The 26624-nt window shown below is 47.8% G+C and overlaps 1 long non-coding RNA gene across 1 annotated transcript in view; it reads right to left on the minus strand.

Annotated features, from left to right (window-relative positions):
- The window catches only part of LOC307047569, a 67202-nt gene extending 44162 nt beyond the window's left edge, over nt 1-23040 (minus strand). Inside the window, exons 1-2 of the long non-coding RNA XR_013810495.1 lie at nt 22790-23040; nt 15873-16022 (exon numbers count right to left, since the gene is read on the minus strand). This is a non-coding gene — a long non-coding RNA (uncharacterized lncRNA). The remainder of the gene's footprint in view (nt 1-15872; nt 16023-22789) is intronic.
- Between the last annotated feature and the right edge of the window lie 3584 nt (nt 23041-26624).

Genomic DNA, 26624 nt, shown 5'->3' on the forward strand with positions numbered 1-26624 from the left:
TGATTGGTCAATCCCTCCATTTTTTTTTCACCAAGGGAAGCAAATTTCGGCTGGCCTCCTCTCGCAACAGAGAGTGCAATCTACTGTTTCACCATAACATCTAGAGGGGCGCTGTTTCACTATTTGTAAAATACTCAATGAGAATGGGGGAGAGACGGGCCGGCAGCAACACACAACAATGAATTTCCGAAACTAAACGAAGTGTTTTTATTTATTTATTAAAATTATAACTACAATCCGAAAAAACAGGGGAAGCCTGGCTTCCCTTGGCCTCCAGGAGAAAACGCCACTGTTGGCATCATAAAATGACGTCATATAAAATGTTTAACTGTGACTGGTAAACTCCAGAAGTAGCATGACTCGTTGAAAGTGAGCTCTGCTTTTATGCGGGTACGTGCTGTCTATATGAAGCAGGCTCAAGGGCAGCTGGACCTGCCGTGCCGTGTGGAAACGGAAAATGTCTCTCAACAAGCCAGACCTCATGTATGGGCCTGATCCCCTGACTCCAGTGTGAAGCGGCCTTTCATACAAACCCAGAATCAGCTAACACGCCATCGATCTGAACCACAGTCTTGATGAATGAACGATGCGAAAAACTGATCCAAGACCAGTCTGAATGAGTGACTTATTTCCATTCTGGAAATTAACAGAAAATTAGGAATTTGACTTTTGCATCCGAGTGACTGCAGGCCAGATGGAATCTAGTCTGTCGCCCTTCCAGCATCTGCAACAGTTAACAGAATTGCTATGCTGACAGAAAGAAAGAGGCGTAGATGGTGCAAATTTCAGGGTTGGCATTTGCTCCACTGATGAGAGGATCCACCAAAACCCGATCCAGAGCCACAACTGAGAGCTGGATGGCCACAGACCTCTTTTAGGGTTGGTTGTCTGATTGGGCTGATGTCCCCTATATATAAGCCAGAAAAAGAAGAAATACAGAGAGTAGGGGTTCCTCTTTGGCCTTTTATTATAGAGTTTGGTGGGCGTTGAAAAAAATGTGGTACAACACTTAAGAGGGTATTTTGTCAACACTTAGAGGGTATTTCGGTTATATTAGTGATTGACATGACTAAACATTGACACACTAGCATTGGGAATGGTGCACAGATGATGGTGACATTACTCTATACCTTTTTTTTTTTTTGAGAGAAATGTCACATAACATTTTTAACCTTTCTTCCTCAGCATCAAACATGTGATTGTTTAATGACATTGTAACTGCTTTCATCCCTTTTTCTCAGCCTCAGGATTTGCTTTACAGGAAATAAAAGGACTGTTTATCCTTGTTGGCCACCGAAGAGCAATAAACACATTCCAAACAAATGCACTATGGCAGACAATAGGGCTCAATGCAATGAACTGACCTGTTATTTAATCATTGCCTTCACAAATTCCCTTCATTTTCAGAAATTATATCTGGCAGTCTGATGATATGGGATGCTTCCTACCCAAGGGGCTTGTCAAAAAAAGCCATTAGAGCTCTTTAAAATGGTCATTGGGGCTATTTTTAGGTGTTTATCCAAGCTTTGGTCACAGTGAGCCCATAGGTATGTTGGTAATCTGGATTGGACTCATCTGGCAGATTTAAAGAGGATTGTAAATCAAGCTTTTAGTTCTGAGTCTGCAGAGGATTTAAATTACATTGGAAAAAAACATGGGATTCCAAAAAAAATATCAAGGTATCGTTTCATTGACAGAAAGTTTTAAATACTGGAACATCCTCATAAATATAATACAAATTTCCAGATGTAAACACGCAGTAAATAAAGGATCGCATGCCTGTGGTTGTCTGTGTGTACAAGCATCCGTAAATGAGTGTATGAAGCACGTATGTGTTTCATGTATGTGTCTGTTTGTGTATCCTGCAGCATCCAGATGCCCCAGATGTGTTTCAGGGACTAAAGAGCTTTATGTGGCTGTGGTTTTGAGCCTGTAAGGATGAAGATGAGAGAGACGTACATCTGTCCGGCCCTTTTTACACGATACAGAGAGCATACCCTACAGCTCCGAAACAGCAGAGTGGAGGATTAGTGAAATGGTTGATAAAAGGCCCTCAAATCACTGAGAACAAATGATAAAAGGATAATTATGCCAGAAGATATTTTAGATGTTCAGATAAAAAACAATGAATGACTGTATGGCAGCAACATGAGATCAAAAGACTGCGTGTTACTGTAACTTTTTGCATATAAACATAGTCCAAAAAGCTGCTTGCCGGCGGGGTCCAAGTAATGGTGAAAATGATTCCTCCAAATGCTAGGTGAACACATCTGGAAGCAAGTCCACTCCAGAACAACGGTCTTTCCGATTAACCCGTAATCATCATTTAGGCTTTAATGGTTTCATAATGCATAAAGAATCCAAGAGTGAACTTTGTGTCAGCAGTTAGCTATTAAAGAGGCATCCTGTGGTGTTTCAGTAATTTATCTTTTTGATAACCATTGTGACCCAGATGGCAGACAGGGTTAATGCACAGTGGAAGGAAATGGTAATGAGTAACATCAGTATTGAGAGCAGAAAAAGCCTTTAACTTTCTGAGTCTATTATTCTCAAACACTAAAGTATAACATCTACTGTAATGACATTAACACTTAAACTTGACCATATTTAAATCAAATGTGGCATTCATGTGTCACCTGGCAAGAATTTTGTTGCATTTCATTGTCATTTTTATGGGAGATATTTAATATTGGTGGTGCAACACAGCAGTTGGTAGAGGAACCCTAAATGCACCTACTTTTATTGCATGTAATAAAATTCAGTTAAATTAAAACCAAATGACATAACTGCCTCAAAAATGTTGGAAAGACGGATTCAGTTACTGTTGAAGAGTTAACAATGCAGTTTTTCCAGTAACTCTCATGTATTCACAGGAATACATGTGTAGAGACTTGAAGAATTGAAAATGGCTGTTCCCAGTCATCTCCAACTGTGTGCTTCCTATTAATCGTTAAATATTCACAACATGTGCTAAAAGAAGCACAACTATTGTTAGTATTGCGTGATTGAAAATCATTATCAACCATGTGGGAGGAGGGGGACAAGAAGACCAAAGTGTTGCTGTCTGAGGAATGAGTACCAAGTAATTTTCATCTTTTCCGGAAGAAAACAAAAAAGCCATAATCCATGGTTACCATAGTTTATCAACAAGGATAAGGAACAACAGGTGTTGCTGACCTTGCTGTCTGCGCACACAGCTGCTGCCTACAAGCACAAGAGTCAAACTATAACTCTAGCAATTTGCAATTGTCATGTTAAGCTGGGTTATCAGTCCAGGTTACATGACCTGCGGATGCGGATGATACTCAACTATATTTATCCATCAAGCCTGATGAATCCAATCATCTAAATAAAAAGCAAGACTGCCTCAAGGACTTAAAAACGTAGATGACCTTAAATGTTTTGATGTTAAACACGGCCAAAACTGAAGTTATTGTACTTGGCCCAAAGAATCTACGAAACAAATTATCTAAAGATATACTAACTATGGATGGCATTCATTTGGCCTCCAGTGAGACTGTAAGGAATCTTGGTGTTATATTTGATCAGGATTTATCCTTTAACGCCCACATAAAATCAATTTCAAGGACCGCCTTCTTTCATCTATGTAACATTGCAAAAATCAGGCATTTCTTGCCTCAAAACGATGCAGAGAAACTAGTCCATGCATTTGTTACTTCAAGGCTGGATTATTGTAACTCTTTATTATCAGGGTGTACCAAAAAGTCAGTTAAGTCGCTTCAGCTGATTCAAAATGCTGCAGCTCGTGTACTAACCAGAGTTAGGAAAAGGGACCACATTACTACTGTTCTGGCTGCCTTACACTGGCTCCCTATAGAACACAAGATAGAATTAAAAATGATTCTTCTCTCCTACAAAGCCCTTAATGGGCAGGCGCCATCTTACCTTAAATAACTCATTATACCCTACTGTCCAACTAGGGCATTGCGTTCCAAGAATGCACGGTTGTTGGTTGTTCCTAGAGTCTCTAAAAGTACAATGGGAGCCAGAGCCTTTTCTTATCAAGCTCCACTTTTGTGGAATCAGCTTCCAGTTTGTGTTCGGGCGGCAGACATCCTATCCGTTTTTAAGAGTACGCTTAAGACCTTCCTTTTTGATAAAGCTTATAGTTGATAAAATAATCTAATAAAAGTGCACTGACGTAGACACGTTGTGCCTCTTCACCTATATATTTGAGTTCTTACTCTTTTTCCTTACTGATGATATGTCATTTGGTTGTGTGTGTAGACAGTGGAAGCAGGGAGAGGCATATATACGTGCCTTTATCCCTGCCGAGTCGACGAACAACTGTTGAGTGGTATCAGTGCCAAAAGAACAACTTTTTAGGAGCAATGCGCTCATGATATAGATGTGGTGCATACATCTTAGTTCCTACTCTTTTCCCTCACCCTATCCTAAGGGAGTGCTTGCACGTAGACACATTGTGCCTCTCCACCTTTGTTCCTTACTTCTTACTTGCTACACCTTTCCCTTAGACCAGGGGTTGGCAACCCGCGGCCCTCGGGCCGCATGCGGCCCTTTAAGCCCTCTGCTCTGGCTCCCTTGAGTTTAGACAAAAATAAGAAGGAAATACAATAAAAGTATTTGTAGGACTATTTATATTTTGTTGCATGGTTGAAAATGTTTCGTAGCTTGTATTTTGAGGTGATACTGTGACACATAAATAAAAAACAAAACGGTTTTAATTAGGTCAATTAAAATATGCGTCACATACTGCTACGGTCCCGCGCGAGCGCCTTTTCTTGGAGGCGAATAACCTGACCCCCGGCTCGATGAGCGAACTATGGATAAATCAAAGAAAAGTACCGGAGGAACACAGGATTGAATTCTGTGCGGACAGAGTTATATGCTTTCACAGCAAACGATGCTGGTTTACCGGTATGTTTGATATGTGGAGAGAAGTTGTCAAAGGTGCTGCAGCCTTTACGTGTCGAGGAACAACACGGGAGAGGAAGACAGCTGACGATCTTCAGTCATAATTCAATGGGGTATGTCATTTATTTCAGAAAACAGTTTTTGTTATATTCCATGGAATGCTCTTAACGTCCCGATAGCAATGAATATATTAAATGCTTTGACAATAAATACATAAAAAAATTAATCTGTGGAAGCCGTAGCGCTGTAAAAAGCACGAGGGCTAAAATGATTGGATGGCCTACCTGCCTGTCAGCCTTCCATCTGTGCACAAACTTATCTCGTGCCCTCATTGGTCATGTGTGCGTTCGTGTGTGTTGGAGGAGGGACTCTGTGAGAAAGTCTGAAGGAAGAGGCATATTTGTTCCGGTTGTGTATTTTCAAATTCTAGCGCACTCGAGCTGGTTTCTCCATTCTTACCTACCTTTAACTCTTTTTAGGGTGCAGCTATATGTTTTATTTATTTCAAAGTGGGCCCATTTTAATAATATTTGTTTTTCCTTCAAATGTGCAGATGACTCCTCAAGTGCTGTGTTTAATTTATTTTAAAGTAGGCCTGTGTATTATTTCTAATTCTCCTTATAGGAGTTCTTTGTTTCTTATTAGAGGTTAACAGTTTTATATAATGTAATAAATAGCCTAATAAATGCAAAAAAAAATAGTTTTGTCTGATATATGTTTTGCAGCTCCAGACAAAAAAATGTTTTGGAAAAAGGAGCAAAATGGCTCTTTTGGTCAAAAAGGTTGCAGACCCCTGCCTTACGGCCCGTCTACACTACAGGCATGAAAAAATCTTGGAGCTGGGCGTGTCTGAAGCTTGGCGATTTTTTGCGAGCAACCAATCATATGAATCTCCCGCCCCCGACATACAAAGCAATAGCAATGTTAAAACGAAGTAAACTGGATATAAACTCTCCAAACAGGCGAAAAAACTATCAGTTTCCCCCACTGTCTCTGCCACCTCCCTCCATGCCTGGTTCCTCCGGTTTGTATCCCGGTAAATAGTTCCGGTCGTAAAGAACCGGGTGATTTGCTACCGTAATATCTCGTTTGGAATATGAGGAAATGAACTGCGGTCTGGGTCTCCCAGCTTGCACGCGGTTTGATTGGCTGCGCTTGCACTGGCGGGATTTGCATAAACGGGATTTCATTGGCTGATGCCAAGCATCGAGCCTCAAAAGTTGAACATTGTTCAACTTTTGATGCCGATAGATGCTCGTGATGCTTGCAAAGCCATGCCATGCTCCCCACAATGCAGTTCGGCGAAGATTAAAAATCTTCTACGTCACCCCATTCAAGTGAATGGGCGAAGCGTTGAAAGCATTTTTTGATGCCTGTAGTGTAGACGTACCGTTAGACTGTCGGGGGACACCTTACTTCTTCCTTCTGTCTGTCTGTACCTGTGTACTCTCATGTTCCGAGTAACCCAGCTTCCCCCAAATTTATTTTGGTGTCTATCTACGCCGGGATCCTGAGCCGTGGCTGATCCTGTTGCTGCGGTCCTGTGTCCTGGATCCTGAATCATGTGTCCTGGATCCTGCATCCGGAGTCCTTGATCCTGAGTCCTGGATCCTGAGTCCTGGATCCTGTGTCCTGGATCCTGTATCCTGGATCCTCTATCCTGAGTTCTGGATTTGTAAAGCACTGAAACACTGAGACAAATGTAACATTTATGATATTGGGCTATATAAATAAACATTGATTGATTGATTGATTGATTGATTGAAAGGTGACGTGATATATATCACGTCACCTTCCTATATATATATATATATATATATAGGGTTGGGTACAGAGAACCGGTTCCAACATTTCAATCATTTAGACGTGAATTTCGGTTCCGCTTTTCGATGCCTGAAGAAATGTTTCTCGCCGCTCTCCGTAGCCTACTGTATGACTGCGGCGGGGCGGGAAATGTAGCGTTGTACCTACACTTCCTACAGCGTAACCTGAGACCAGGGCCCCTTCTCAGGTCGACTATTTTCATTTCCTCGCTCCTTGGTCCTCGGTCTCACCGGAAGTTGATTTGTCTGCGCCATCTTGAGTACCGTCTCATGGCTCTTATTTCTACCGGAGGAGCGAGGAGCGAGAAGCGATAATGGAGGAGCGATAACAGAGGAACCACCAGACCATCCTCCGATGAAATCCTCAGATACTCTCCCCGCCCCCTTACTGTGTATCGCTCACTGATTGGACGATGCAGCGCATGCACTGATCTGATGCTTCTTGACATGAGAGCCATTTCCCAGCAGAGTGAAGAAAATACATGAAACTCACTCCTCAGTTTATATTGTGTTTCGTTTCAATTCATGTATCATTTAGTTATAAATATGTGATATATCTGAACAACAAAGTGGTCAAAAATCATTTTATTCATTTATTGGAAACATTTTCATGATCGCTTTTTTCGTTTTACATTTTCATTTATTGACATTCCCATTCAGTCAGTCATTAAGTACTCCAATGAATGTTAATCTAACTGGGTTTTGATATCTCTTTTTCTTCTCTCAATTATTTTATTTCTATTGTGCACTCTAATCAATATTAATCAAACAATTGTTCGTTTATACATTTTAAGAATGGCGTTTATCTTTTTTGAGAATTAGTTCTTATTTTATTTATTTATTGGGGTCTACAATAGATGATACAAAAATCTTTGTGTCAGTAAATGTGTGGTAGGGGTGTTTGTGAAAACAACGGGGACAGAGCTGCTGTCAGACGAACAGCTGTGCGGCGTCATCACAAATGGAAGTCGCTTCACGTGACGCTCCAGAGGAAAGGACGTCCCATTGCTCTTAAAACTCATTTCCCTGCTTCTCGTGGTTTCCTTGCGTCCCTCCATGCTTCCCTGGTGGGAGGGACTAGACGCAGGGAAACAACGCAAGTGAGGGAAGCAAAGATTTAATTTAACCGACCTGAGACAGGGCCCAGGGCCGGCCCGTCGCACTGGCGTTATAGATGTTCGCCTAGGGCGCCAGATCTGTGGAGGCACTGCGCTGACAGCTCTGGGAGAAAAAAAAAATGTTTTGACCGTTGGTGCTAATCCTAATTTTCGGCCTTGATGTAACAACATTCATAATTAAGTAAATGTAACACCCTTTTCATTTGCCCTGTACGATGGGCGCTGTAAGTGATTAAAATGGGGGATGTTGGCTTATCTGGCACCCGCAGCTCACAGCCAAAGTGCGAGTGAGCGTGGGAGCGAGCGAGGGAGAGAGGGAGGGTGCACCGGTACCAGCGCTGTTGTTATTAGCATCTGGTGCTAGCTGCTCTAATAGTCCAGCAGCAAGTCCTCAAAAAAGGCTTTAGTTTTCAAGATACCCCATACCCGAGGTAGAACAAATGAAAACAATGATTTTTTCTTATCTTTAGGGTCTACCATTAATGAAATTATTTTTTGGGGGGAACAAAATGTTTTTTGGGTTGTTCTTTAGAACAACCCCAATTCCTGGAAAAGAGCCAAATTAGACCAGGCCAAATGTGGGAAAGGTGACAAAAAAGCCCATAACTTGAGAATGACCACTCTTTTCCTCTTCAGATTTACTGAGGTATGAACCAGGTGACTGTCCTACATCACCAAATAGTCAGACAATTATTTAACTAAAGAAATGAAATGAAACTGAATTATAGTCCTGTAAACTTAGCTTTAGTTTAGATGGAAATTGTACTTTTTGGTGATAGGAACATAGGACTCAATCACTTTTCTCTCATTTATCAGAAAAACAGAAATCCCTAAAAAATATACCATTACTGAATTGTCTAGGGCAGGGGTTTTCAAAGTGTGGGTCGGTGAGCCTCCCCTCAGAGAACATAAGAACAGCCGCGCCCCCCCTCCCAATTATTATTGCCGTTATTATTATTATTATTATTATTGTTGTTGTTGTTGCTATAATGCAGGGGTATTCAATTGCATTTCAAAGAGGTCCAGTAAGAGAAAATGTAATTAAATGCTCTGTTTTCGCTGTCTACCTTCCGCCATTTGAAATTACTCCGACTGTTTCTCTCCTCTTGTCGTGTTTCTGTGTGTGTTTGAATCTATCGTGCTGACTGCACCGATTTGATTGGCTGAGTAGCGTCACCTCCTTAAAACATTAAACAATAACTTTTTTAAACCTTTTTATTTTTATGTTTTAAACATATTGTATAAAACTCCCCCACTACTTGGACTATTCCTTGCACCCCTCTAGAATAAGCCCGAATGGTCTCAACCATATTGCATCAGTAACGTGCACTTGTCATTATAACAAGATCGCAAGGACGCTGGTAGCGATCGGAAAATTGAGTGTTGTTCAGTTTGTGTGTTGTGGAACATGCGTGTCCGTGCATGAAAATATACCACACACCCAATTATAATTGCATGTTCAATTCACTACCCTGGAAGTTAATACAGTTGTTAAAGTTGGAACAGCCTGTGGACAGCCGTTCTTCCTTGCATGTCAGTCGCCGACACCTTCTTACAGAGGACAGGCACATCTAGCTGCAGCACGACCCGTATATTTCCGCACGCCGTGTTCTCAAGACATATTTTTTTTAACATTTTCAACATGGTGGATAAATCCTTATATGCTCCCGGTAACACACTGAACGTCAACTTTGCCTCCTTATTACACTCACCCCTACTTTAGTGGGAGCAATGAGTCTGCGTCTTTGATGCACAGAGGAATAAACGCAGATCATTCTCTGGCTGCAGCCTTGACCGGTACTTGCTTTTGATCCAAGTCAATGCGGAAAACCTGCACTCACACAGGTAGGTAGAGGTGAAGGGAATGAGCACTTTTACAGCCTTTTTGGCGAGGTGAGGGAACTCGGTCTCCACAGACAGCCACAAGTGGGCAAGTGTCACTTTACTCGTCTTTTTCTCGTTCTTTTGTGTCTCACGCTGCGCCTCCCCTGAAGCTCTCTGGCGCCCCCCAGGGGAGGCGCGCCTCACACTTTGAAAACCGCTGGTCTAGGGTGCTATTGAACACTAAACAGTAGTTGTATGGAAATATCTGGTACAGTTCTATTGCAAATGAGATTTCTTTAGACATAGGCCTACCTCTTTTCTTAAACAGTCAAATTCTGAATGGGGGATAAGTGGCATAATAGCTTATAAGTTAAGAATGCTTACTCTGATGGTCATTATATTTGGAGAGGGAAATACCAGGTGGCTGAACTACATCACCAAATAGTCAGAATAAGAGTAACCCAATACAATAAAGTGTATTAGTTCTAAATGGCAAGCCTCTAAAACATAGGTGTAAATAGTACAGGTTTTATTGAAACTGGAACCTTAATTCAAAGTACAGTATACAATTCATCAAATAATTCTGAGAGAGGTCAAGTATATAGATACTAGAATATAAGGTTAAATGTCAGGTTCCTCACAAACGTTAGGGGACACATTTTGACATTCTGCACAGCAGGTGCAGAACTCCGTACAGGGAAGGCCAACAGAGAGCCACTTGCACGTTCCACTCTCTCCACACTTTGCATCTTTGCAATACAAGTGAGTAATGTCTCTCACTTCTGTAGGTGCTGGGGGTTTTGTAAGTAGCAGTGGTTGAATGGCCCCATCTCTGACAATCCACCCCTTGCCAACAGGACTCCATAACAAGGGTTTGGGTTCGGGCTGTGACACCATATCGCTGTCTGAAACATTGCTCTTTGTACATGTTGTTGAAATGCATCCTCTGTTGGCGGCAGATTTTCCGAGGCTGCATCTGTTGTTGATGCAACTATGAACCTCAGTTCATCCAAGTTAGTGCACATCAGTCCAATTTCCTTTTTCCATATAGCAGAAGTGCAAATTGTCTTGCAACTGGCAAAGACACTTCCAAGCTGGAAGAGAGTCCAAAATGGGCCAGATCTTTGAGCTTGCTGAGATGGGTCTTGAGTTTGGTGAATGCTGTTGTCTTTCCTATTCTGTAAACTACTTGTTGTGCAACAGCCATTGAGTGCATGACATGCTGGTAGACAGTTAGACATGTAGTTGTCGCCGGCACGCAGTGACGCCTTTATGGACCGGTGAAACCGCTCACACAATCCGTTAGCCTGGGGGTGATATGCGGTGGTGAGGTGCAGCTTGACCCCCAAACCCACAGCAACAGCGTTTCACAGCTCCGAGGTGAACTGAAAACCGCGGTCAGAGGAGAGGTCATACGGGGTCCCTAAGCGCGCCACCCACGTGCCGATGAAAGCCGACGGTACATCTTCGCTTTCACCCCGTAGTGTGCATGGTGATAACACAGGCCAGGGCTGGAGTTGCTGACGTCGGCCCCGGAGCTTCTGCAATGTGGCATGCCTGTACCAGGGAAGGTGCCGCTGCGTGTCGGGGCCAGCACCTCAGGGGCAAAACGCTGGGTTGCCAGGAAGAACCGGTCAGCCTCTTCGGCCAAAGCGAGGGGCTCAGTAATAGCCGTTTTAGCGAGCGCTGTCGGCACATGCGGCGGCTAACAAACAAATTAGGTTCTTCCGTACCCAGCAGGCCGAGCATCATCTCCATGTGGTCAGAAGGCTTGTTGTCCCCGAGGCTATAATAATAATAATAAATGGGATTTATATAGCGCTTTTCTAGACCCAAAGACACTTTACATTACGAGTAAGGTCGACAAACAAAACAAGAACAAGAACAAAAACAAAAACAAAACAAAAACAGAAAAGCAGTCAGCAGGATGTTGGTTCAGAGGGGGGAGGGGTGGGTTTAAGGATAAGCAGAGTTGAAGAGGTGGGTTTTGAGATGGGACTGGAACAGGGTGAGGGAATCAGACTCACGGAGGTCTTGGGGGAGGGAGTTCCAGAGCTTCGGGGCTGCCACAGAGAAGGCTCTGTCCCCGAAGCTCCGGAGTTTGGCCTTGACGATTGAAAGCAAACCGGCTGAGGTGGATCTGAGGGACCGGGGTGGTTGGTAGAGGATGAGGAGGTCAGTGAGGTAGGGGGGCCAGATGGTGGAGGGCTTTATAGGTGAGGACCAGGAGTTTGTAGTGAATGCGGTGTGAGACGGGGAGCCAGTGGAGTTCTTTGAGGACCGGGGTGATGTGATGCCATGATTTGATGTGGATGAGGCGTCTGGCGGCTGCGTTCTGGACACGCTGGAGTCTGTTGAGGGATGTTGTGCTGATACCGAAGAGGAGTGAGTTGCAATAGTCAACGGAGGAGATTAAGGCGTGAATGAGTCGCTCAGCTGCGGGGCGGGTGAGAGAGGGACGGAGTTTGGCGATATTGCGGAGGTGGAAAAATGAGGTTTTTACAACTTGGCGGAGGGTGGGGTTGAATATCACGCCAAGGTTGCGTGCCTGGGTGGAGGGGAAAACAGGGGTGCCATCGATGGTGAGTGTCAGGTTGGGGGTTTTGCTGAGGGTGGATTTGGAGCCGATGAGGAGGAGCTCAGTTTTATTGCTGTTGAGTTTGAGGAAGTTGTGTTGCATCCAGGATTTTATTGCAGTCAGACAGGATTCGATGTGTGTGAGAGGGGGGTTGTGGGGGGATTTGGTGCTGAAGTATATCTGTGTGTCGTCAGCATAGCAGTGAAAGTCCAGGTTGTGATGGCGGAGAATCTGACCAAGGAGGAGGATGTAGATGATGAAGAGGAGGGGGCCGAGTACTGAACCTTGGGGAACACTTTGGGTGACTGAAGCTGTGGTAGAGGAGTGATTGTTGAGGGAGATGAAGTGGGATCTGTCGGAGAGGTAGGACTGGAGCCACCTGAGTGCAGTACCTTCGATACCGATATCCCGGAGTCGGGTAAGCAGGATGGTGTGGCTCACGGTATCGAAGGCTGCACTCAGTTCAAGGAGGATGAGGATGTTTAGGGAACCGGTGTCAGCAGAGGTGAGAAGGGAATTGAGGACTTTGATGAGTGCCGTTTCTGTGCTGTGGTGAGGACGAAAACCAGACTGAAGGGGTTCAAAAAGGTCATTTGTTTGGAGATGGCGGTGGAGTTGTTTGGAGATGATGCGTTCTATTGTTTTTGAGAGAAAGGGGAGGTTGGAGATGGGGCGGTAATTACTGAGGGAGGAGGGATCCAGACCGGGTTTCTTGAGGATGGGAGTGACAGCAGCAGTTTTGAAGGCAGAGGGAACGGTTCCTTGGGACAGGGAGGGGTTACAAAGGTTGACAAGGTAGGGGCAGAGGACGGGGAGGCAGGACTTCAGAAGAGGGGTGGGTAGAGGGTCAAGCGAGCAGGTTGTGGGTTTGGAGGAGCTGATCAGTTGGAGTATTTCAGGGGGGGTAACCAGAGTGAACTGGGAGAGAATGCCGTGGGGAGGAGGGCTCAGGAGGTCAAGGGAGATGGAGGGAAGAATTGTGGCGGTGGATGTTGGGAGAGATGTTTGTGTGTCAGATGCAGCGGATAGGGAGTGATTAATGGCATTGATTTTGTCAGAGAAAAACTGGAGGAATGAACTGCATAGAGTGGAAGTTGAGGAAGAGAGGGTGTCAGCACGGGGTTTGAGGAGCTTGTTGACGGTGGAGAAGAGGGTACTGGGGTTACGGGAGGGGTCGATGAAGATGGTGGAGAGGTAAGCAGATTTTGCGGCAGTGAGGGCGTCTCTGTAGGTAGTGAGATGGAGTTTGTAGGATTCATGGTGAACTGTGAGGGATGATTTCATGGTTAGGCGTTCGAGCTGGCGGCCGGTTTGCTTCAGTTTACGGAGTGCAGGGGTGAACCAGGGTGAGGAGGTTTTAAAAGTGAAATTTTTCCTTTTGAGGGGGGCCAAGCTATTGAGGGACGCGAGTAGGGTTGAATTAAGGTGGTTGAGTTAATCATCGGGTGAGCTGAGGTTCGAGTCCAGGGGGAGAGTAGAGGTTAGCAGGTCGGAGAGGTGCTGGGGATCAACAGAGCGTAAATTACGGAAAGTGATGTTCCTGGATGGGGGGGGGCGGCGGCGGACGGGGGAGGCGGTGGTGAACTGTATGAGTTTGTGGTCAGAGAGGGGAAAGGGGCAGGGGTGGAGGTCGAGTACTGTGAGGTTGGTGGAGCAAACAAGGTCAAGGATGTGTCCTTTATCGTGGGTGGGGAAGGTGACATGTTGTGTAAATGAGAACTTGTCCAGAAGGGAGGAAAATTCAGAAGCGTGTTTGCAGGTGGTGCAGTCCATGTGGATGTTAAGGTCGCCGAGGAGTAACAGACGTGGGGAGAGGGATGAAGCAATGGTTAGGAGTTCATGTTCTGGTTGTAGATGACAGCCAGCCCACCACCACGGCGTGAGGGGCGGGGTTTAGTGATGTAATTCAAACCAGGGGGGATGTTTTCATTGAGCGAGAAGAAGTCATTGGGTTGTTGCCAGGTTTCAGTGAGCAGAAGGAAGTCGATGGATTTGTCCAGGATAAGTTCGTGAAGGATGTGGGCTTTATTGTTGAGTGACCGTATATTTAGGAGGGAAAAATTGGTCAAGTGGGGGGTTGGAGGGGTGGTGGCAGGCTGGAGAGGTATGAGGTTGTCTAGGTTAGCAGCGCAGGGGTGGGCATGAGAGGGGGGGGCAGTGGAGCAGAGGAGGGGGGCTTGATGGTGGGGAGAAATGGCTTGTTATATGTGTTGGGAGGCGGAGGGGAGTGGGATCCGCTCCAGGTATTCCGTGCAGCTGGGAGTGTAGGTGAGCGGGGGAGAGTGTAAGAGGAGCAGTAGGAGTTGCGTTCTGATGATGCGTCAGGTGTGCGACAGTGCGTTGCATGGAGCAGATGGATGCAATGGATTGTCCGTGCTGAAGGTAAACAAAACTGCGGCGGGTGCTTCGGTGAATTTAGCGGGGTCGACGAAGGAGTCCAAGATGTCTGATGACTGAGATGGAAGACGGAGTGGAGGAGTTGGTCAATGACAGCAGCTGTGAGATGGAGTATTTCAGCATGATGACAGGCGGAATGGCTGGGAGCAGTGTGATGGCAGCGATAGCAGCTAGCGGGCTAGGTTCACAGAGCTGGAGGATTGTTGTGAAGACGAGGAAGATCCACGACATGGCAGGAGGATGTGAGCAGCGGGACGGGACAGATGCACCCCAGAGATCAAGGCAGAGAGAGTCCATTGCGTGGGACGGAGACAGACAGTAGGCGATGTAGCAGATAGCAATAGCCACCCGGCACTTTGATGGCTACGTGAGGGCAGCCGGCTACAGCCAGCAACGGAGGCAGAAGTCCAAAATAAGTACAAATTTAAAAATAATGTGCATTGCATTAAAGATGTGTAATGCAGGGCAGTGGTCCAATTCGAAAGTTTGAAGAACGAATGGTAGCTGAGGGTGATAGAGGCAGAGAAGCGGCGAACAGTCAATGCCAGCGTCCTCTCCAGCTATGAATAGCGAGCAGGCGTTGGGCCCGTTCCGACCGTGACAGCTCGAAAGTCTTCAGCAGGAAAGCCTTGAACGCTGCATATTTATCCTGGGCAGGAGGAGATGTAATAAAGCCCACCGTCCGGGTCGCAGTGGAGCTCCCCAGCGCCGAAACGATGTAAAAATAGCGTGCTGCATCGTCAGTCACTCCGCGGAGGGCGAACTGAGCCTCCCCCTGAGCGAATCATGCAGCCGCAGATGTCCCCCAAAACTCCGGCAGTTTGAAAAAACGGCGTTATTTGCCATGCTCGGTTCGGTCTCGGATCCTTCAACAAGACTTATGTCGGGGTCACCAATGTGGTGCCGAGAGACGGGAGTCGGAGGCGGGGTATCAAAGGTTCAAACTAGACTTTTATTTTGCATCTGAAAACACATGTGAACAGCTTCATGCCCGGGAAGCGAAGATCGGCGGAAACAGGAAGTCCGGCTCACTAAAATGTCCGTGCAGAACAATACCCCTACCCATAGATCCGTGGGTGAATGATGTCAATCACCACAACGGCTAATTTTAATTCTCCCCAAATATATTGAGGCTGAACCTGAACTTTCAGCTTCCGCATAGTCTGCCAACGTAGCTATAATTTATGCTTTGCTTACATGTTCGCATAACTTGTAAGTTTACTGACATTTACATACCTTGTTCACCTGGCTCAGGTGGTGGCTCTGGGGTTGTTGTGTGAGCCACATACTTGTCAACCCTCCCGATTTTCGCTGGAGACTCCCGATTTCATTGCGCTCTCCCGGTTTCTTCCAGGGGTCATATTTCTCCCGCATTTCTCCCGATTTCTGCCAAAATCAGATTTACTCAGGACTTTTTCCACTCAGACTTTAATACAGTTACAGGGATCACCAACTACATTTGTCCAAGGGCCAAAATGTATCCAATAGACACTATCGCGGGCCAGCGATATGTTTATATAGCCCAGAATTTTGAAGTTGGGGTGGGGGGGATGCTAGTGGAGCACGCTCAGGTACTGCGGACCGCATAAAGCTTAGCAGACTCTTCACGCTAACGAAGGATCACTTCAAGGCAGGGTTGGGAGGGTTACTTTGTAAATGTAATCATCAGTTACTGAATACTGAATACATAATCTGAAAGTAATCAGAATACAGTTACAGTTACGTGTCTTAAAAATGTAACGTATTCAGATTACTTTTAGAATACTTTTGGAATACTTTCTTTTTCCATAACAGATGGATATGTTTTGATGAACAGGAGACACTTATTTTACTGTTTTAATGGCTTATCAAGAACTCAAACACAACATCTTGGTGTCATTCTGGACAGCTCCCTCTCATCTGCACCCCACATAAAAAACATCACCCGGACTGCATTCTTTGTACTGTCTTAAAACCTTTCCTTGGAATATGTTATGAATTGTAAGGTGTCCTTGAGTGCTTTGAAAGGCGGCCCTAAATATAATGAATTATCATTATTATTTATTATCTGAAACGATGTAATAACTTTTTAAACGTTTTCCAGTCACTTGCCCCATGCATTCAGCAGCAGCAGGCCATTCACTTTGATTTGATCCCGTTATGAAATGTCATCATTTCGGCAATAAAGAAATGCTACATAAACGTTATCTTGCACATTTTATCTAACCATCTCCGTTTCTAACTTTCAATATATTTTAAAAGAGATCTCTCTCTCATCTGCGTGCGGGGGCGGGGCCTCACAGACACGCTGCATCTCGCTCAGACATGCTGCAGCCCTGTTCTGCTGGTAATGAATATTACATTTTATGAGAAATCTTTTCCACCAATAATTCCAATAAGTATTCCAAAATGTATTCACTTCAGGTTTACGAAAGTAACTGTAATCAGATTTGAAGAAACACACTCCTCAATGTCAGTTTCGGTGATTTATTGACAAGGATGACGACACCCTAAAACAGAATAATGCAGCAAGATAAGCTGACAAAGTATTACATCCATGCAATTCAATCAACACAAATATATACCACGAAACAGAGTATAGTAGTATAATAGTATAATATATATATAGTATAATATATGGTATAATATAATAGTGGAAACAGTCTTACATGAATGAGTGGACGAACGTCTCAACTCGAGGCGGAGTGCATGAACAATGTTTGAACTAAAATGGCCGCTCGGCACTTCCGGGTCAGAGCACGGCATAACCAGGCAGCGACAGCAGTGACACTGCCCTCTAGTGGCCGGCGATAAACTCTTCATCCCCCCCAGACCGGAAAGCTATGGGCCGGAATAGGTTAACGGTCTACATCCCGTATCCAGCTGCCAGACTCGGGCTCGTAACGTGCAGGCGGCCTCCTCAAGCGGCCCGGCCGAGTCGGCTGGGGCAGCGTCGGCGGCGACTGCGGCACCGGGAGCGGTGCACCCAGGAAGGCACCCGTAGGAACAGCGAGGTCAGAGGACGCCCCATCAGCAGGCGTCGGTGGGGAAGCGCCAATAGCCGAGTCGCGGGGCCCGACAGCCGGCCGCTGAGCAATCCCCTGGGGCGTCGCCCAGCCCGGGTGGATAGGTGGGGGCTGATGACCCAGGGCAGCGGGCGGCGGCGACGGCGCAGCCGACTGCTCGCGGGCGCAGGGTGTGGCCGGCGTGTAGGCACGGAGGAACCGCCGGTTGCGCAGTGTCAGACGTCCCGAACCGTCAACCCTGACCCGATACTGGTCGTGGCCCGGCGACTCCACCACGATCCCCGACCTGTCCCATTTGTGGGGGCTCGGGCCTTGCTGGTTCTGGAGGAATACCCTTTCGCCGAGTGCCAATGGGCGGAGCGGTCTCGAGTGAGCCCCCAGAGACTCGGTGGTACGGGACATACGGGTCCGAAGGGCGTCCTCCTTCGCCGCCCATGCCTCGCGCCATAGCAGGCGGATATGCGGGTTCGAGAACTTCTCGAGGCGGTTCACGAAGGAGAGCGAGCCACGAAGTGGGCGGCCGAAGATGATCTGTGCTGGCGAGAGGTCGCAGTCGGGGTCAGGCGTGTTACGCAACTGCAGCATAGCGCGCAGGAAGCGGTCCTGATCAAGGCTGCCCGACGGGCCGGTGTTGGACATCAAGAGGCGCTTAGCAGTCTTAACCGCAACCTCCGCCCTCCCATTCGACTGCGGAAAGCTAACGGAAGACACACGGTGTTCGACGTGCCATAAGCGGAGGAAGTCCTCGGTTTGGCTCGCCTTGAATTCCGGACCACCGTCGCTCGAGAGCTCCTCCGGTACGCCGAAGGTGGCGAAGAACGACCGGAGGTGTTGGACCAGGCCAGCTGAGCCCGCCAGGGCAGTACCCGCCGTAGAGCTCAGGACCTCTACCCAGCCCGAGAGCCGATCCCCGACAACTAGGTAGTGACGGCCCCCATAGTCGAAGAAGTCAGCAAACACCGCCTCGAATGGCGTGGACGGGGGTGGGGACGGCCGGGGGGGTGTAGCCGCCTGTGACGGAGCATTGCGGTTGCAGTCTGCACACCCGTCCCTGGTGGCCTGAATGTCCCCGGACATCCCGGGCCAGTAAACTATGGCTCGGGCATGCTGCCCCATAGCTGAGGTCCCCTGGTGAGCGGCATGGAGATGCCGAAGGACCCTCCCACGGAGGGATGGGGGAACCACGACGCGGTCCCGATAGAGCAGGACGCCGTCCTGGGCGTAGACGGACTCACAGACCGATGACAGACTCGCCAGGGCAGGGTCGTTAACGTCAATCCCACCCTCTTGCTCGATGAGTTGGAGGAGGTGGCCGAGGCATCCATCAGCCGCTGTTTCCCGTGCGAGGAGGGGCCAAGAGACGGCTCCGAGCTCCCGTGCGTCGTCGCGGATGGAGGCCATGAGTGCTGACTCCATGGCGTCAGGCCCGCTCGGCAGCCCCAATGAGAGGCCGTTCGCTGAACCCGAGGGGGAAGGATGCCTCGACGTGGCATCAGCGGCATAGTTGCTCTTGCCAGGCAGATGCACAATGTCGAAGCGCCATGGGAGGGTGCGCTGCTTCAGTCTAAACAGACGCGAGTTTGTGATCTCATCCAGCGTACGGTCGCCAAAGATTTTCACCAACGGCTTATGGTCGGTGACCACGACGAGGTTGTCGGACCCCTGCGTGAAGTACCGCGTCTGTTCCAGGCCCCATGCCACAGCTAGGGCCTCTCCCTCGACGGCTGCATAGCGCTGCTCCGCAGGGGACAGGAAACGCGAGCCCGCGAGGGTGACCCTCCACCCTCCTGGACAGCAGTCCGGTATGCCCGAGGCACAGTGACAATGTTGCTGGAGCAGGAAGTAGCCAATGCCACGCATGGACCAGTCAGGGCGGAGGCAGGTCCGCTTCTGCATGTCGTAGATCTCCACGCCCTCGCGGATGGCCTCCATTATGGCTTGCTTGGACGTCTGGAAGGCCTCCTCCAGAACGGGGGACAATAGGAACGCACAGCGTGGGCTGAGGAACGGCTTAAATGGAGCCATCGTGTCACGCAACTGGGCGTAGTTAGCCACCTGGTTGACAAGGCCGAACCAACTCCTGATGTCCGTCGTGGAGCCTGGGGTGGGGAAGTCCCGGATGGCGTCCAAGTATTTTGGGAGCGGTTCGATGGTAGATTCCGACACCCTGAAGCCAGCGAAGTCGACGCACCTCTCCGCGAACTGAAGCTTGTCCGGATTCAGCACGATCCCCGATCGGCCGACACGCGTCAGGAAGTCGATGGTCCTCCACCAGTGTTGCTCCAGGTCGGTGTCATAGTGGATGGTGTCATCCACACAACGTTCCTTGCGTTCATAGTCCGAGAGGACGGCGTCAAACCGACGGTTGTAGCCATCCCCTGACGACAGGAAACCCTGTGGTGCCCTGGTGTAGCGCCAACGGCCGAAGGGCGTGATGAAGGTAGTGAGGTGGCGATCCGACTCACGCAGGGGAACACTGTGGTAGCCGTTCCAGGCGTCCGTGACGGTCTTCCAGGTGCCCTTCGGGACGCGGCGTGCGAGGTGGAACGGGGACTCAGTGGCGAAGGTCTCACGTTGGCAGAACTTGTTGAGGGGGGAGAGGTCCACGGTCCTGCGGGGGGAACCGTCGTGCTTCCGAGTGACTACCATACGATGGCACCACGTCACCGGCTCGCCGTACGGCACGCGTTCAATGACCCCAAGGGCTTCGTCCCGCAGGAGGTCATCGTGAACCCTCCGCTGCCAGTGTAGAGGCACCGTAGCCGCGGTGTGGCATGCCTTAGGCGTAGCTGCGGGGTCCACGTGCATCTCGATAGGCGGCCCCTCCATGCATGGTAGTGCCCGATGGGGGCAAGTATTGAATGTCGACGAGGCATATCTCCCGAGTAGCCAACCTTTCATCCGGTTATTGTTCTCTGGCGTACAAGGGAACGGCAGTGCTGCGGGGCGCGCCGGGGGGACCGTGCGCTGAGGACATGAGCATTGGGCGTCCCCGGGGTCACTTGGCCCCACGCAGCCGCCGTTGGTTGACCTCGTCGCATTGATGGACAGGGGCTGGACTGGCGTGTCAGCCGTGTCAGGGCTACGCCTGTCCTTGGGCCCCCTTGCAACGTCGTCCGACGGGAAGTTACTGGGCAAGAGGCCGAGGTTGAGCAACGACTCGTAGGAGAGGTACATGGCCCGGACTGAGCTGCTCACATATACCATGGAACGGCAGGATGTAGTACGGCCCCCGCTGCAGGTCGTCGAGAGCCTAGCGAAGAACGCTCCCTCGATGGCTATAGGGGAGCGGTTGGCGGCCAACAGGCTGAGGCTGACGGGTCGCAGGTCGTCCCGCGCGAAACCGCAGGCCAGGAACTCCTCCAGAGACCAAAGGTCCGACTGCGCGCCAGTGTCTGCGACGGCGGATATTCGAGCTCCGTCGGCCGAGCCCCGGTTGCTGGTGCCATCCCTCGGCCCGACTGGCATGTCCATCGAGATGGTGATTAACGCCCGGGGGTGGTCTCTCAGCCTGGCTCGCCTCCATTCGCCCTTGGAGAAGATGTGGTGCTCGAGTATGATAGGTGAAGGCCTGTCGACACAGCCGTGCGACGTAGGGGCGCGGCGTCGGCGAAGGCTCCCGCGACGTCGGCCAGGGCGGGCTCCAGCTTGCACCGACGAGACCTGGGATACCAGCTCCGACCCCATGGCGGCCTGTTGACTGTCGGATGACGGCTGTTGACGCCTCTGTTGTCGGCGGGCCCTGTAGCAGCCGATGCACACCTGGTGAGGCTTAGGGTTCCACCCGCGAGGCCCCTCCGTGAAGACGTTAAAGACGTTCTTACATTCCGGACACGAGGCACGTTTAGCCCCGTCCGCGGGGCTCGGGGCGGGGCTCGCCTGTGGAGTCGTCTTCAAGCGCCGGAATGACGACATGGCTGATAGGGAGGACGACGGGAGAGCGTTACGGGCCATCTCTTTGTTCTCGACGAGTGCAATCACGTCATTAACTGGCTTGACCAGGACGTCAGTTGTCCCTAGCGTCTCGCGGCGTATGTCCGAGTCATAGATGCCATTGAGCAGCACATCGCGGATAATGTGGTCGGTATAGTCCACGTCCTTACCACACTCGCATACCGCATTATATGCGCATGTCTCTGCTTTACCCCGCACTCTGGCAGCGAATGCGCGGAATGTCTCGTCGCGTTCCTGGCGTAACTGAAGTAGTTCGGTGCGCAGGACGCATGTAGCAACTGGGATGACAGCTAGGGAACGCATGACGGTGATCAGGTCTGGCAAGGGTCCGGAAACGGCGTCGGGGACGGCTTTCAACAGGCTGTCTCCAAGTACAGGCCCAGCGCACTGAAACAGCTGGAAGGGGGCCTGTGCGTCCCCTATGCCTGAGCCGGCGCGGAATACATTCCAACGGCGGATGAACACGTTCCATTCCTCTATTGACACGCCCACATCAACTTTGGGCCGATCGAGTCTCGGGCCGTGAGGGGCTGGGGCCTGGGCTGGCGCGGCCATGACAGGCGCTGCGTGCTGGTGGCTACATCCATGAATCGTCAATATAGCAATGACGAGTGCTTCAGACAAGTCATCGGATTTGAACTCGCAGCCGGGGACAGGGCATCCAACAACGACCATGGTGTCGTCATGAAGAAACACACTCCTCAATGTCAGTTTCGGTGATTTATTGACAAGGATGACGACACCCTAAAACAGAATAATGCAGCAAGATAAGCTGACAAAGTATTACATCCATGCAATTCAATCAACACAAATATATACCACGAAACAGAGTATAGTAGTATAATAGTATAATATATATATAGTATAATATATGGTATAATATAATAGTGGAAACAGTCTTACATGAATGAGTGGACGAACGTCTCAACTCGAGGCGGAGTGCATGAACAATGTTTGAACTAAAATGGCCGCTCGGCACTTCCGGGTCAGAGCACGGCATAACCAGGCAGCGACAGCAGTGACACTGCCCTCTAGTGGCCGGCGATAAACTCTTCAAGATTACTCGTTTTTCAAATGTAACGCCAGCTGAATACAGTTAGCCTACTTGATTTTTGTATTCTCATTACGTAACGCCGTTACACGTATTCCGTTACAACCCAACCCTGCTTCTAGGCTACTGTCCCGCAATCCTACCTCTGGACTCTGTCGCTGCGGGGCTACTGCTGTGGTGCCGAGCGTACAAGGGAGACTCTTCAAGGATCACTTCTTCTTCAAGGCAGGGAAGGTTTCGCAGTACCTCTCTGTTGGACTCCGGTACTGCACCTTACTCACCAGACTTTGTAAAAAAAATGGGTGAGGGGCGAACGCACTAAACACTCCGCCAACGCCACAGTCACCCCGGTGCGGGCCGGATGAGAATGTCTGACGGGCCGCCAGTTGGTGGTCACTGAGCTACACCATTGTTTGGTTTCCATGGTAACACGTCTCTTTAGTAGCGCGCAACTGAAAGTCTGAGGGTGAGGCAGATAGTCACAGAAAACAGAACAAGAATCAACAACTACTCTACTCTCTGCTCACTCCTTTCGTGCCCACACATATGCTCCATCAAGGATGGTGCTACAGGCCGCAAGGCATTGCACTTAGAACTACAATAAGCATGTTAATGTTAAACTAACAGCTCCGGCGATCCACTAGCACCCCCCCCCCCCCCCCCCCCCCCATTTTGCATTTTGAAATGCTCCCGATGTCTGTGGTCTCAAGGTTGGCAAGTATGGTGAGCCATCACTTGAGAGTTGCCGTCTTTTTTATAAAAAAAAAAAAAGTCTATTGTCCATCTTCAGAAACTCCGCGTCCGCGGCTGACAGTTTAAAGTTTAAACACTGTCACGGAGGAGAGGTACGTACCTGTCAGCCAATAAAACACGTTTATTTCCATGCAACTCTCTGATTGGTCTGGTGGTGTCTTGCCTCTGTTGCATTCGTGGTCTGCCTATAGGAAGAAACGGCCGTACCTGCGCTGTTTGTGATTAGAGGATGAAATATTTCACAGATTTTCCGACTTGATAGGTTATCAGGAGCTTTGCAGCTATGTTGAGCCCAGCGCTCAGCCTCTTTTTTATAGTCTGGGAGGCCGGGGGTGCTGCAGATTAACAGTGACACCTGGTGGCGACGACACACTCCACCCCCACCCTCACTGAAGGCACACGATGTGTTCTCCTGCTCCAGATTTTTAATTTCTGCTGAAATACCAGATAACCACGCTTATCGTGAGCGTATTGAGAACAGCAGTCTTATGAGTTGGCATGGTTAGTCAGAAAGAATGTTGTAAAACTAGAAAGAAAGCTTTTCAAGTGCAAGATGAGATCATTGGGGGTAAACCTGAGAAGTGAAAATGCTAGATAATGTACAATTCTGTGAAATGAGAACACAGGTAAGGCCTTTTTTTTACAAATCAGACCATCAATAACACATTTGCCAATCCCACTAACAACTTGGGTCGAATAAAGAAACAGAATATTTATTTAAAAAACATTTACAGCACCTGGCAGTATACTTCCTTTTCTATGCCTTTATGTTTTAAGTAGCACGAAAGATATAGCTGTCTCAAGCGTGCTCAAAGTTGGTGTCACATCTGTGAACTGTCTACAGCTTGGTTGCTCTATATATCTATCCACACACCAACCAGCCTGGCCGCCGGCCGGTCTTTCCTCATGACATCATCCTTCACCACTTTGGATCCTGTTACCAGCCCCCCGGCCCTCTCCCCCTCTCCCCTGAGGAGTCTGCGTTGTATCTCCATGTTTCTCTAATACTGCCACCGTGTTGCATACTTCATCAACTACATCTCCCCGCAGGCAGTCCTTTTGACCCATGACCTCTTTAAAGGTTTTAAGAAGCAAAGAATAATAAACAAAAATGCCCGTTAAGTAGTGCATTACTCACTCTTGCTTCTTGGTATTAGTGTAACCCCGCAAATGGGAAGCAGTCAGATGCAGTCTGAGTCTCTTGTTGGCTGGGTCCACTCTACAGAATGTGGCCCCTTTTGAACATATAAATCACTGGAGAGAGCTGGAATGTGCTGCTAATAACCTTTCTTTAAATACTATATATTATGAGGTTTTAAATGCAGGAACAATTGAGAAACAGCACATGCACAACTGCATTGAGCCCAAGTGTATTGTACATAGTTTTGCAGATTCCTTCTTTGGCTCTCCTGCACTCTCTCCTCCCTCAACATATACTCAGCAGCTGTGTGTTGAACTCAAGAGATCCCCAATAAAATGCCTCTGAGCAGTTCCTCTGTCTGGCTTGACCAAAAGCTTCAGTGAGTTTATTGACATCCTGCTTTAAGAGGGAATAAAGGGGCTGAGAAGCTGCAGCCTCTCCATGGAGGCAGGCAAACTGCAGTGCTCACAGCCTCTGGTGATGGCTTTAAGAGTAATCCTCCACAGCTGAAATTATGATGAACACACTTTCTGAAGAAATGACGCTGATTGCTTTTCTGTTTGCTAAATTTCAACAAATTGCTCGGACTTTAGACGCTGCTTTGTTGAAGACTTTTTGGAATGATTGACAAAGCACAACAGTGCCTACAACAAGCTAGAGCCCCAGGTCCTGAGATTTGAAGATACTGATAGCATGAAGATTATTGATGGACAAGAAAAATACTCAAAACATAAGCCAGTAGGACAACGAAGATCCATGGGAAACCCTATGACCAAATATAACTACTACAATACTGTATCTAAGTCAGACAATCTCTGTTGACTGCTTGTTATTTCTTTATCTAAAACATATCTGACTTTGGCTACATTATTCTGTGGTTGCTGAATCATAAACAGATGTCACAAAACAATAAGTCACTGAGTTTTGTCCACATTAATGACTCGCACTACCACTAAACCTACAACAGAGATGTCTGGTGAGTTACAACAGAGTCTTGGTCTAGTAGAGACCTGATCATAGTCTTTGCCTTTTTAACTGTGATTGTGAAACCTTAATAAATAATATTTTATATGCAATTCATCACACAAAAAGCCCATTATAAAGGCCTGTCTTTTCATCTTTCACCGAATCCAATTCCAAGTCAATTATTCCAGAGGGTGAATAAGGGACAGTAATGAGCAATTCCTTATATGTGTAAACGTACCTGGCAATAATCTTGATTCTGATTCTGGGCAGTGCCCTCTTGCAGCTGTTGGATCTACCGGCCAGAGGGATGCATTGGTTTTCCCCCCACTCATCCTACTGACTATAAACAGTTTCTTCACTCCTATGCAGAACCTTTTATTTGGAGAAACGCAATCTCAGAACTTTTAGTTTTAATAAGCCTAAGTGTATTTTGTAAACTGGCCACTTAATAAACCAGATATTTTACTTTGCCTTCCAACTGAAATTTCTTCTCCCAAGTTGCTAGCCTGACTGTAAACAACTATCCAGAACACAGACGAGGAAGTCTTAGTCTGGCTTTCCATCATGGGTCCAGGAATCGGTTGACACATTTTGTAAATCTTCAGTGTGATTATTTTAAGTTAATAAGAACATACAATACAATGGTTTCCATTTTTTTCAGAAGTGGGGCAGTGAGTGAAGTGTCCACAGGCCAGTCACTTTGGGCCTGAGAGACACATTGTCATTATCATTTTGCAACACAGGCTGCAAAAGCATTTGTGATCCATTGCTCTCTACATGCAAAAAACATGACGGAACAGAACTAAAATGGTAATAAACAACTTAGATCTTTTTTTTCTGTGCATTTTTTGGATTTGCAACAGAAAAAATATAATCAAATGATCAGATTACTTTGTGCTTTAAGAGTAAAAATGTAAAAATGTATTAGCTTATAATCTCTGACTCAGCTTTATTCCAATGAGACACCTACGCAAATACTGGACACATATGAGATCATGCCTTTACATAATGATCAGACTCCTTTCAGACAACACCATTCCCTGCTCGATGTTGATTATTTCAACACATGCAATCACTAAAGCTGAGTGTCGAGCAGCAAGTTGAAGACTATTAGAGGA

Source organism: Notothenia rossii (assembly GCF_949606895.1).
Source record: "Notothenia rossii genome assembly, chromosome: 7".
Lineage (NCBI taxonomy): Eukaryota > Metazoa > Chordata > Actinopteri > Perciformes > Nototheniidae > Notothenia > Notothenia rossii.